The sequence below is a fragment of the Olea europaea genome, unplaced genomic scaffold (genome assembly GCF_002742605.1).
Source record: "Olea europaea var. sylvestris unplaced genomic scaffold, O_europaea_v1 scaffold18, whole genome shotgun sequence".
NCBI classification, from domain to species: domain Eukaryota; kingdom Viridiplantae; phylum Streptophyta; class Magnoliopsida; order Lamiales; family Oleaceae; genus Olea; species Olea europaea.
Window position 1 is genome coordinate 1,456,905 of NW_019235741.1, and position 13,832 is coordinate 1,470,736.

Consider the following 13,832-nt stretch of genomic DNA (forward strand, 5'->3'; position numbering starts at 1 on the left):
AAATTTCAAACAGTTTTTCCATCTAATTGACACTTGACAACAATACAAGTGACAAACAACGTATCCAAAATTAGTGTACACATAGCAAAATTCAATCGATAAGGACCTCAATACATGTACACTATGTGCACACTTTGTCTTACACTTTGCCACGTGACATTACCCTGTTGGACAGTTTAAATTTCAAATAGTTTTTCGAACCAATTGACACTTGGCTATAATGTAAGTATTAAACAACGTGTCCAAAATTAGTGTACAAATAGCAAAGTTCAATCGGAAAGAAACTTGCTACATGGACACTATCGTGTACACTTTAGTATACACTTTGCCACGCGACATTAACCTGTTGGACAGTTTAAATTTCGAACAGTTTTCCCATCTAATTGACAATTGACACAATGTAATTGTCAAACAATGTGTCAAAAATCAGTATACAAATAGCAAAGTTCAATCGGTAAGAACCTTGCTACACGTACTCTATAGTCTATACACTTTAGTTTACACTTTGCCACGCGACATTACCCTGTTGGAAAGTTTAAATTTCAAATAGTTTTCCCATCCAATTGACGCTTGACAGCAATGCAAATGTGAAATAACGTGTCCAAAATCAATGTATAAATAGCAAAGTTCAATCGGTAAGGACCTTCTGCATGTACACTATGGTGTACTATTTAGTTTACACTTTACCACGTGACATTACCCTATTAGACAGTTGAAATTTTAAATAGTTTTTCCATCCAATTGACGCTTGACAATAATGCAAGAGTTAAACAACGTGTCAAAAATAAGTGTACAAATACCAAAGTACAATCGTTATAAACCTTGCTATATGTACACTTTAGTTTACATTTTACCACGTGACATTACCATGTTGGACAGCTAAAATTTCAAACAGTTTTCCCACTCAATTGACACTCGACAACAATGCAAGTGTCAAACAACCTGTCGAAAATCAGTGTACAAATAGCAAAGTTCAATCGATAAGGTCCTTGTTACATGTATACTTTAGTTTACACTTTCCCACGTGACATTAACCTATTAGATAGTTTAAATTTTAAACAATTTTCTCATCCAATTGACACTTCACAACAATGCAAGTGTCAAACAACATGTCAAAAATCAGTGTACAAATAACAAAGTTCAATCGGTAAGGACCTTGCTACATGATCACTATGGTGTATAATTTGGTTTACACTTTCCCACATGACATTACCCTGCTGGATAGTTTAAATTTCAAACAATTTTCCAATCCAATTGACACTTGATGCAATGCAATTGTCAAATAACGTGTCAAAAATCAGTGTACAAATAGCAAAGTTAAATTGGTAAGAACCTTGCTACATGTACACTATCCTGTACACACTTTAGTTTACACTTTGCCACGTGATGTTACCCTATTGGACAGTTTAAATTTCAATTAGTTTTCCAATTCAATTGACACTTGACAACAATGCAAGTGCTAAACGTATCAAAAATCAGTGTACGAATAGTAAAGTTCAATCGATAAGAAACTTGCTTCATGTACACTTTGGTGTACACTTTAGTTTTCACTTTGTCGCGTGACATTACCCTGTTGGACAGTTTAAATTTCAAGCAATTTTCCCATCCAATTGACAATTGACAACAATGCTAGTGTCAAACAACGTGTCAAAAATCAATGTACAAATAGCAAAGTTCAATTGGTAAGGACCTTGGTACATGTACACTATGGTGTACCCTTTAGTTTACACTTTTCCACGTGACATTACCTTGTCGGACAGTTTAAATTTCAAACAGTTTTTCATCCAATTGAAACTTGACAACAATGCAAGTGTCAGATAACGTGTCAAAAATTAGTGTACAAATAGCAAAGCTCAATTGGATAGAAACTTGCTACGTGGACACTATTGTATACTCTTTAGTTTACACTTTGCCACGTGACATTACCCTGTTGGACATTTTAAATTTCAAATCATTTTCCTATCCAATTAACACTTGACAGCAATGCAAGTGTCTAACAACATGTCAAAAATTAGTGTACAAATAGCAAAGTTCAATCGGTAAGAACCTTGGTACAAGTACACTATGGTGTACACACTTTAGTTTACACTTTGCCATGTGACATTCCCCTTTAGATAGTTTAAATTTCAAACAGTTTTTCCATCCAATTGACGCTTGACAACAATGCAAATATCAAACAACCTATCGAAAATCAGTCTACAATTAGCAAAGTTCAATCGGTAAAGACCTTGCTACATGTACACTTTGGTGTACACTTTAGTTTACACTTTGCCACGTGACATTACCTAGTTGGACAATCTAAATTTCAAACATTTTCCCCATCCAATTGACACTTTGTAACAATGCAAGTGTCAAACGACGTGTAAAAAATTAGTGTACAAATAGCAACGTTGAATCAGAAAGAAAATTGCTACATGGACACTATTGTGTACACTTTGACTTACACTTTGTCATGTGACATTGCCCTGTTGGATAGTTTAAACTTCAAATAGTTTTCCATCCAGTTGACACTTGACAACAATGCAAGTGTCAAACAACGTGTCAAAAATTAGTGTACAAATAGCAAAGTTCAATCGGTTAGGACCTTGCTACATGTACACCATGGTTTATACTTTAGTTTACACTTTACCACGTGACATTACCCTGTTGGATAGTTTAAATTTCAAATTATTTTCCCATTCAATTGACACTTGACAACAATGCAAGTGTCAAACAACCAGTCGAAAATCAATGTACAAATAGCAAAGTTCAATCGGTAAGGACCTTGCTACATGTACACTTTAGTTTACACTTTCCCACGTGACCTTATACTGTTGGACAATTTAAATTTCAAACAGTTTTCCAATCCAAATGACACTTGACAACAATGCAAGAGTCAAACAATGTGTCAAAAATAAGTGTACAGATAGCAAAATTCAATCGGTGAGGACCTTGCTACATGATCATTATGGTGTAGACTTTAGTTTACACTTTCCCTAGTGACATTACCCTGCTGGACAGTTTATATTTCAAACAGTTTTCCCATCCAATTGACGCAATGCAATTGTCAAACAACGTGTCAAAAATTAGTATTCAAATAGAAAACTTCAATCGGTAAGAACCTTGGTACATGTACACTATGGTGTATACACTTTAGTTTACACTTTGCCACTTGATGTTACTCTGTGGGACAATTTAAATTTCAAACATTTCTTCCATTCAATTGACACTTGACAACAATGCAAGTGTCAAATAACCTGTCGAAAATCAGTGTTCAAATAGCAAAGTTCAATCGGTAAGTACCTTGCCACGTGTACACTATGGTGTACACTTTAGTTTACACTTTCCCACGTGACATTACCCAGTTGGACAGTTTAAATTTCAAACAGTTTTCCCATCCAATTGACACTTGACAACAATGAAACTGTCAAACAACGTGTCAAAAATCAGTGTACAAATAGCAAATTTCAATCGGTAAGGAGCTTGCTACATGTACACTAATGTATACATACTTTAGTTTATAGATTGCCATGTGACATTACCCTGTTGGATAGTTTAAATTTCAAGCAGTTTTCCCATCCAATTGACACAGCTGTCAAACAACCTTTCAAAAATCAATGTACAAATAGTAAAGTTCAATCGATAAGAACCTTTCTACATGTACACTATGGTGTATACTTTAGTTTACACTTTCCCGCGGGACATTACCTTGTTGGACAGTTTAAATTTCAAACAATTTTCCCATTCAGTTGACACTTTACAACAATGCAAGTGTCAAACAACATGTCAAAAATCAGTGCACAAATAGCAAAGTTCAATCGGTAAGGACCTTGCAACATGATCACTATGGTGTACACTTTAGTTTGCACTTTCCCACGTGACATTACCCTGCTAGACAGTTTAAATTTCAAATAGTTTTCCCATCCAATTGACACTTGACAATAATGCCATTGTCAAACAACGTGTCCAAAATCAATGTACAAATAGTAAAGTTTAATCGGTAAGGACCTTGCTTCATGTACACTATGGCGTGCGATTTAGTTTACACCTTGCCACATGGCGTTACCCTATTGGACAGTTTAAATTTCAAACAGTTTTCCCATCCAATTGACACTTGACAACAATGCAAGTGTCAAACAACGTATCCAAAATAAGTGTACATATAGCAAAATTTAATCGGTAAGGACCTCGATACATGTACACTATGGTGTACACTTTAGTTTACACTTTCCCACGTGACATTACCTTGTTGGACATTTTAAATTTCGGATAGTTTTCCCATCCAATTGACACTTGACAACAACGCAAGTGTTAAACAACGTGTCCAAAATCAGTGTACAAATAGCAAAGTTCAATAGGTAAGAAACTTGCTACATGGACACTATGGTGTACACTTTAGTTTACACTTTGCCACCTAACAATAACCTGTTGGACGGTTTAAATTTCAAATAGTTTTCCCATCCAATTGAAACTTGACACAATGCAATTATCAAACAACGTGTCAAAAATCAGTGAACAAATAGCAAAGTTCAATCGGTAAGAACATTGGTACATGTACACTATGGTGTACACACGTTAGTTTATACTTTGCCACGTGACATTACCCTATTGGACAGTTTAAATTTCAAATGATTTTCCCATCCAATTGACGCTTGACAACAATGCAAGTGTGAAACAACGTGTCCAAAATCAATGTACAAATAGCAAAGTTCAATCGGTAAGTACCTTCTACATGTACAATGTGGCGTACTATTTAGTTTACACTTTGCCACGTGACATTACCCTGTTGGACAGTTTAAATTTCAAACAGCTTTCCCATCAAATTGACACTTGACAACAATACAAGTGTCAAACAACGTGTCAAAAATCAGTGTACAAATAGCAAAGTTCAATCATTATAAACCTTACTACATGTACGCTTTAGTTTACACTTTACCACGTGACATTACCCTGTTGGACATTTTAAATTTCAAACAGTTTTCCCATTCGATTGACACTTGACAACAATGCAAGTGTCAAACAACCTGTCGAAAATCAGTGTACAAATAGTAAAGTTCAATCGGTAAGGACCTTGTTACATGTACACTTTAGTTTACACTTTCTCGCGTGACATTACCCCGTTAGACATTTTAAATTTCAAACAATTTTCCCATCCAATTAACACTTCACAACAATGCAAGTGTCAAACAACGTATCCAAAAATCAAAGTACAAATAGTAAAGTTCAATCGGTAAGGACCTTACTACGTGTACTCTATGGCGTAAGATTTAGTTTACACTTTATCACGTGACATTACCCTGTTGGACAGTTTAAATTTCAAACAGATTTCCCATCCAATTGAAACTTGACAACAATGCAAGTTTCAAACAACGTATCCAAAATCAGTGGACATATAGCAAAGTTCAATCGGTAAGGACCTTGATACATGTACACTATGGTGTACACTTTAGTTTACACATTGCCACGTGATATTACTCTGTTGGACATTTTAAATTTCAAACAATTTTCCAAACTAATTGACACTTGACGACAAGGCAAGTGTCAAACAACCTGTCGAAAATTAGTGTATAAATAGCAAAGTTCAATCGGTAAGGACCTTGCTACATGTACACTATGGTGTACACTTTAGTTTACACTTTCCCATGTGACATTACCATGTTGGACAGTTTAAATTTCAAACAATTTTCAAATCCAAACAACATTTCACAACAATGCCAGTGTCAAATAACTTGTAAAAAATTAGTATACAAATAGCAAAGTTCAATCGGTAAGGACCTTGCTACATGATCACTATGGTGTACACTTTAGTTTGCACTTTCCCACGTGACATTACACTGCTAGACAGTTTAAATTTGAAATAGTATTCCCATCCAATTGACAATTGACAACAATGCAAATATCAAACAACGTGTCCAAAATCAATGTACAAATAGTAACGTTTAATCTGTAAGGATCTTGCTACATGTACACTATGGCGTAAGATTTAGTTTACACTTTGCCACATGGCATTACCCTGTTGCACAGTTTAAATTTCAAATAGTTTTCCCATCCAATTGACACTTGACAACAATGCAAGTGTCAAACAACATATCCAAAATCAGTGTACATATAGCAAAATTCAATCGGAAAGGACCTTGATACATGTACACTATGGTGTACACTTTAGTTTACACTTTTCCACGTGACATTTCCGTGCTAGACATTTTAAATTTCAAACAGTTTTCCCATCCAATTGACACTTGATAACAATGCAAGTTTTAAACAACGTGTCCAAAATCAGTGTACAAATAGCAAAGTTCAATAGGTAAGAAACTTGCTACATGGACACTATGGTGTACACTTTAGTTTACACTTTGCCAAGTGACAATAACCTGTTGCACAGTTTAAATTTCAAACAGTTTTCCCATCCAATTGAAACTTGACGCAATGCAATTGTCAAACAACGTGTCAAAAATCATGTACAAATAGCAAAGTTCAATCGGTAAGAACCTTGGTACATGTACACTATGTTGTACACACTTCAGTTTACACTTTGCCACATGACATTACCCTATTGGACAATTTAAATTTCAAATAGTTTTCTCATCCAATTTACACTTGACAACAATGCAAATGTGAAACAACGTGTCTAAAATTATTGTACAAATAGCAAAGTTCAATCAGTAAGTACCTTCTACATGTACACTGTGGTGTACTATTTCGTTTACACTTTGCCATGTAAATTACCCTGTTGGACAGTTTAAATTTTAAACAGTTTTCCCATCAACTTGACACTTGACAACAATGCAAGAGTCAAACAACATGTCAAAAATCAGTGTACAAATAGCAAAGTTCAATCTTTATAAACCTTGCTACGTGTACACCTTAGTTTACAGTTTACTTTGTGACATTACCCTGTTGGACAGTTTAAATTTCAAACAGTTTTCCCATTCAATTGATACTTGACAACAATGCAAGTGTTAAACAACCTGTCGAAAATTAGTGTACAAATAGCAAAGTTCAGTCGGTAAAGACCTTGCTACATGATCACTCTGGTGTATACTTTAGTTTACACTTTCCCACGTAACATTACCCTACTGGATAGTTTAAATTTCAAACAATTTTCCCATCCAATTGACACTTGATGCAATGCAATTGTCGAATAACGTGTCAAAAATCAGTGTACAAATAGCAAAGTTCAATCGGTAAGAACCTTGCTACATATACACTATCGTGTACACACTTTAGTTTACAATTTACCACGTGACGTTACCCTGTTGGACAGTTTAAATTTCAATTAGTTTTCCCATCCAATTGATACTTGACACAAATGCAAGTGTCAAACAACGTGTCCAAAATCAATGTACAAATAGTAAAGTTCAATCGGTAAGGACCTTACTACATGTACACTATGGCGTACGACTTAGTTTACACTTTGCCACATGACATTACCCTGTTCGACAGTTTAAATTTCAAACAGTTTTTCCATCCAATTGAAACTTGACAACAATCCAAGTGTCAAACAACGTATCCAAAATCTGTGGACATATAGCATAGTTCAATCGGTAAGGTCCTTGATACATGTATACTATGGTGTACACTTTAATTTACACATTGCCACGTGATATTACCCTATTGGACATTATAAATTTCAAACAGTTTTCCAACCCAATTGATACTTGACAACAATGTGAGTGTCAAACAACCTGTCGAAAATTAGTGTACAAATAGCAAAGTTCATGTAACGCTCTGACGCAATATGGACCGGAACGCTACTTACTTTACTTAGCTTAACCAGTGGTTTAGTAACTAGTGTATAAGTTTTAGCGGAAGCTTACATCTTCGGATAATAATTTAAATAACAATACTTCAAATACTTTAAACAAAAACAATGAATCATTTTTCAAAACAAACAAATGTAATTTATTTGAAGAAAACATAACTTGTTCTCACATTCTGCGTTATTCAAAATTTTAAAGAAATAACATTGGAAAACATTCCATAAAAATAAATCCAAATCACTTATTCACCGGATTTCCATGGGCTCGTTGCATCACTCTCCATCTTCTCCTCCATCCATGCCCAAGGTAGAATTCCTTCAATCTGCAGAGATGGGATTAAACCCGTGAGTTGAAAAACTCAATAGGTGTCATAGGTGCATTCATGATCAAGCTATACATTTCAAAAAATTAATTTTATAACTTTTCATACATGTCGTACCCGGAGGCACCATTTGACATGAAGGGGTATGCCGTACTCGAGAGCACCATTTGACATATGAACATTTCAACATAGAGAGGTATGCTATACCGGAGTACCATTTGACATACAACCATTAACATAGAGGGATTTACCGTACCGGAGTACCATTTGACATACAAACATTAACATGAATCGAAACTTAAAACTTAACACGATTAAACACATTGCACCTCTACCTACCTTGATTGATGCTTTTGAAACTTTGAGAACTTGGATTGAAAACTTCGATGAAACTTGGACTTTGAAAGAAATGCACTCCTTGAATGTTTGAAAACCGTTGAGAATTGATGCTTGAAAACACTTCTTAAATTTCTAGGAAAAATAGTTTTCCTCCCTTTCTTTTTCTCTCTTGGAAACTCTTTCTTTAGTATGTAAAAGCTCTTGCTTTTGGATGAGACAAAATGAGTAAAATGAGGTCTCTATTTATAGGTAATATCCCATAACCTAAAGCAAATGAAGGGTCAAATTTCATTTAAGAGAGAAAACATGGGTGCCATTTAAGTTTGAGGTTAAATGCTTCAATTTAGTGGGGTTTTTATTGCCAAAAACGTGGGTGACCCTTTGAGAAAATAATTGATAAAAATAAATATTTAAATTCTAGAGAAAAACGAGAATTTCCATTTCAGGCAGTTTCGGTCGGCCGGTTGTAGTCCGGTTGACACTGCACAGCTTTCAGTGTTTCTATCATAACTTCTTCTCCCAATATCCGATTGAGGTAATTCAAAGTGTTTTAGAAAGCTAACTCAAAGAACTACAACTTTTATTCAGACATCATTTTCCAAATCGAATGTTTCCTATGTTGAAAATGGGTAACAAATGAGACTAAAAATCTAAAGTATACTTTAATCATTCAATATTCATGTCTTAGTGCCACTAAGGTGTCTAGAATTATTTGGTGTTCTACAGTTCAATCGGTAAGGACCTTGCTACATGTACACCATGGTGTACACTTTAGTTTACACTTTCCCATGTGACATTATTATGTTGGACAGTTTAAATTTCAAACAATTTTCAAATCCAAATAACACTTCACAGCAACGCCAGTGTCAAATAACCTGTCAAAAATCAGTGTACAAATACCAAAGTTCAATCGGTAAGGACCTTGCTAAATGTACACTATGGTGTACACATTAGTTTACACTCTCCCACGTGACATTACACAGTTGGATAGTTTAAATTTCAAACAGTTTTCATATCTAATTGACACTTGACAACAATGTAAGTGTCAAACAACGAGTCCAAAATAAGTGTACAAATAGCAAAGCTCAATTGGTAAGAACCTCGCTACATGTACACTATGCGTACACTTTAGGTTACACTTTCCCACATGACATTATCCTGTTGGACAGTTTAAATTTCAAACAGTTTTCCCATCCAATAGACACTTGACGCAATGCAATTGTCTAACAACGAGTCAAAAATCAGTGTACAAATAGCAAAATTCAATTGGTAAGATCCTTGCTACATGTACACTATGGTATGCACACTTTAGTTTACACTTTCCCACGCAATATTACCCTGTTGGACAGTTTAAATTTCAAATAGTTTTCCCATCCAATTGACACTTTACAACAATTGAAGTGCCAAACAGCGTGTCCAAAATTAATGTACAGATAGCAAAGTTCAATCGGTAAGAACCTTTCGACATGTACACTTTAGTTTACACTTTGCTACGTGATACTAACCTATTGGACCGTGCAAATTTCAAACAGTTTTCCCATCCAATTGACCCTGGGCAACAATGCAAGTGTCAAACAGTGTATCCAAAATCAGTGTACACATAGCAAAGTTCAATCAGTAAGGACCTTGGTACATGTACACTATGGGGTACTCATTAGTTTACACTTTGCCACATGACAGTACCTTGTTGGACAGTTTAAATTTCAAATAGTTTTTCCATCCAATAGACACTTGACAACAATGCAAGTGTCAAACAATGTATCTAAAATCAGTGTACGTATAGCAAAGTTTAATCGGTAAGGACCTTGGTACGTGTACACTTTAGTTTACACTTTGCCACGTGACATTACCCTGTTGGACATTTTAAATTTCAAATAGTTTTTCCATCCAATTGACACTTGACAACAATGCAAGTGTTAAACAACGTGTCCAAAATCAGTGTACAAATAGTAAAGTTCAATCGGTAAGAAACCGGCTACATGGACACTATGGTGTACACTTTTGTTTACACTTTCCCACGCGACAATACCCTATTGGGCAGTTTAAATCTCAAACAATTTTCCCATGCAATTGACACTTGAGAACAATGCAAGTGTCAAACAACGTGTCCAAAATCAGTGTACAAATAGAAAAGTTCAATCGGTAAGAAATTTGCTACATGGACACTATGGTCTACACTTTAGTTTACACTTTCCCTCTTGACATTACCCTGTTGGATAGTTTAAATTTCAAATAGTTTTCCCATCCACTTGACACTTGACAACAATGTAAGTGTCAAACAACATGTCCAAAATCAATGTACAAATAGCAAAGTTCAATCGACAAGGACCACGCTACATGGACACTATGGTGTATACTTTAGTTTACACTTTCCCACGTGACATTACCCGGTTGAACAGTTTAAATTTCAAACAATTTTCCCATCCAATTGACACTTCACAATAGTGCAAGCATCAAACAACGTGTCAAATATCAGTGTACAAATAGCAAAGTTCAATCGTAATGAACCTTGCTATATGTATGCTTTAATTTACACTTTACCACGTGATATTACCCTGTTGGACAGTTTGAATTTCAAACAGTTTTCCCATTCAATTGACACTTGACAACAATGCAAGCATCAAACAACCTATCGAAAGTTAGTGTACAAATAGGAAAGTTCAATCGGTAAGGACCTTGCTACATGTACACTATGGTGTACACTTTAGTTTTCACTTTCCCACGTGACATTACCCTGTTGGACAGTTTAAATCTCAAACAATTTTTCCATCCAATTGACACTTGAAAACAATGCAAGTGTCAAACAACGTGTCCAAAATCAGTGTACAAATAGGAAAGTTCAATTGGTAAGAAACTTGCTACATGGACACTATGGTGTATACTTTAGTTTACACTTTCCCATGTGACATTACCCTGTTGGACAGTTTAAATTTCAAATAGTTTTCCCTTCCATTTGACACTTGATAACAATGCAAGTGTTAAACAACATGTCCGAAATCAATGTACAAATAGTAAAGTTCAATCGGTAAGAACCCTGCTACATGTACACTATTGCGTACGACTTAGTTTACACTTTTCCATGTGACATTGCCCTGTTGGACAATTTAGATTTCAAACAGTTTTTTCATCCAATTGACACTTGACAATGATGTAAGAGTCAAACAACGTGTTAAGAATCAGTGTACAAATAGCAAAGTTCAATCGTTATGAACCCTGCTACATGTACACTTTAGTTTACACTTTACCATGTGACATTACCCAGTTGGACAGTTTAAATTTCAAACAGTTTTCCCATTCAATTGACACTTGACAACAATGTAAGTGTCAACCAACCTGTCGAAAATCAGTGTACAAATAGCAAAGGTCAATCGGTAAGGACCTTGCTACTTGTACACAATGGTGTACAATTTAGTTTACACTTTCCCACGTGATATTATCCTGTTGGACAGTTTAAATTTCAAAAAAATTTCTTATCCGATTGACACTTCACAGCAATTCAAGAGTCAAACAACATGTCAAAAATCAGTATACAAATAGCAAAGTTCAATCGGTAAGGACCTTGCTACATGATCACTATGATGTACACTTTAGTTTACACTTTCCCACGTGACATTAATCTACTAGACAGTTTAAATTTCAAATAATTTTTCCATCCAATTCACACTGGACAAAATGCAATGGTCAAACAACGTGTCAAAAATTAGTGTACAAATAGCAAAGTTCAATCGGTAAGAACCTTTCTACATGTACACTATGGTGTACACACTTTAGTTTACACTTTGCCAGGTGACTTTACCCTGTTGGACAATTTAAATTTCAAATAGTTTTTCCATCCAATTGACACTTGACAACAATGCAAGTGTCAAACAACGTGTCCAAAATCAATGTACAAATAGCAAAGTTCAATCGGTAAGGACGTCGCTACATGTACACTATGGCATATGATTTAGTTTACAATTTGTCACGTGACATTACCCTGTTGGATAGTTTAAATTTCAAATAGTTTTCCCATCCAATTGACACTTGACAACAATACAAGTGTCAAACAACGTATCCAAAATCAGTGTACATGTAACAAGGTTCAATTGGTAAGGACCTTGATGCATGTACGCTATGGTGTACACTCTAGTTTACACTTTGCCACGTGACCTTACCCTGTTGGACATTTTAAATTTCAAGCAGTTTTCCCATCCAATTGACACTTGACAACAATGCAAGTGTCAAACAACGTGTTCAAAATCAGTGTACAAATAGCGAAGTTCAATCGGTAAGAAACCTGCTAAATGGATACTATGGTGTACATTTTAGTTTACACATTGTCACGTAACATTACTCCGTTGGACAGTTTAAATTTCAAACAGTTTTCCCACATAATTGACACTTGACAATAATGTAAAGGTTAAACAACGTGTCAAAAATCAGTGTATAAATTCCAAAGTTCAATCTTTATGAACCTTACTACATGTACACTTTAGTTTACACTTTAAGATGTGACATTACCCTATTGGACAATTTAAATTTCAAACGATTTTCCCATTCAATTAACACTTGACAACAATGCAAGTGTCAAAAAATCTGTTGAAAATCAGTGTACAAATAGTAAAGTTCAATCGGTAAGGACCTTGCTACATGTACACTATGGTGTAAACTTTAGTTTACACTTTCCCATGCAACATTACCCTGTTGGACAGTTTAAATTTCAAATAATTTTCAAATCCAAATGACACTTCACAACAATGCAAGTGTCAAACAACGGGTTGAAAATCAGTGTGTAAATAGCAAAGTTTAATCGGTAAGGATCTGGTGTATGTATACAATGGTGTACAATTTTGTTTACACTTTGCCGCGTGATATTACCTTATTGGACAGTTTAAATTTCAAATAGTTTTATCATCCAATTGACACTTGACAACAATACAAGCGTCAAACAACGTTTCAAAAATTAGTGTACAAAAAGCAAAGTTCAATAGGTAAGAAACTTTCTGCATGGACACGATGGTGTTCACTTTAGTTTACACTTTGCCACGTGACATTACCCTATTGGACAGTTCAAATTTCAAATAGCATTCCCATCCAATTGATACTTGACAACAATGCAAGATTTAAACAACGTGTCAAAAATCAGTATACAAATAGCAAAGTTCAATCATTATGAACCTTGCTACATGTACACTTTAGTTTACACTTTACCATGTGACATTAGACAGTTGGTCAGCTCAAATTTCAAACAGTTTTTCCATCCAATTGACACTTGACAACAATGCAAGTGTCAAATAACTTGTCCAAAATCAATGTACAAATAGTAAAGTTCAATCGGTAAGAACCTTGCTACATGTACACAATGGCGTACATTTTCATTTACACTTTTCCACGTGACATAACCCTGTTGGACAGTTTAGATTTCAAATAGTTTTCCCATCCAATTGGCACTT